The sequence below is a fragment of the Penaeus monodon genome, chromosome 22, assembly GCF_015228065.2.
Source record: "Penaeus monodon isolate SGIC_2016 chromosome 22, NSTDA_Pmon_1, whole genome shotgun sequence".
Classification (NCBI taxonomy): Eukaryota; Metazoa; Arthropoda; class Malacostraca; order Decapoda; family Penaeidae; genus Penaeus; species Penaeus monodon.
Window position 1 is genome coordinate 15,090,620 of NC_051407.1, and position 1,041 is coordinate 15,091,660.

Sequence of the window (1,041 nt, forward strand, 5' to 3'; positions counted from 1 at the left end):
AAGAAACTTCACAAATCAAACCGTGATGTGGAAATAAGATCAAAATCGAGTAAAATCAAAAAGGAATTCTTCAAGGGGACAGCCCGGCACCACGTTCGTCCACCATTGCCTCGCTCTCACTGAACATTGTGTAGAATCTAATACGTGCTGAGTGTGACCCCGAATTATATAACAAAACAAATGAAGAATTGGTTCTCTTAATACTGAGGTTGGGGTGGTATTGGGTGTATTAAGTAACTGTAAAGGAGGTCAGTAAGATACGGATGTGATACAGAAGTATAAGAATAGAAAAAAATCGGGGATAATTTGTAAGAAGAATAAGGATGATATTAAGATCGACTGCAATTGTAGCTCAATATAATTCGAGAAAGAGACGCTTGGTTTGTGTCTTTCATAATATATGGAATGGGAAAAGTAAAATGGAATGAGTGAGAAAGAAAATACTCGCAGAAAACGATTACAAAAATGTAAACGAGACAACGCTCTTACAATATATGGCCTCCGTTTTAAGAATTTCTGTGCAGTATCTGCGGAAAAATACAAAAAGGTTCTAAAAATCTATGTCATCCAAATAAAAACAATTCTTGAATGTAATGAACATGACACTGGTCGATTTTTTTTTTCTTTTTTTAATCTGACTTGCAAAGAAAGAGATTAAAAAAACGTACACTTATTCGAAAAGTGAAATATTGAAATGAGAAAATATAAGTAATAATGAAATATGCATAACAACAAATCCAACAGGCACACCCACATTTCTTCACAAATAATCGATTTAAATCACTTCAAGTCTGTCCCGGGGATTGGCTCCCCGCCTCCCTCCTGCCTCCTTGGAATAACTGTGACAAAGATCGCGAAAGTCTTGAAAGCTTTTCGTTATTAAAGCACATTATTCCCAAGCAAAACTAAAGGTAAACATATTTATCCTTTATTTATATACCTATATTTTTCCCCACAGAACCAATTGAAACAGACGCCACGCAGCTGCCGAAGTACAAAATATTGCTAGCAATAGGATCAACACTGTGATAAAACCATAAC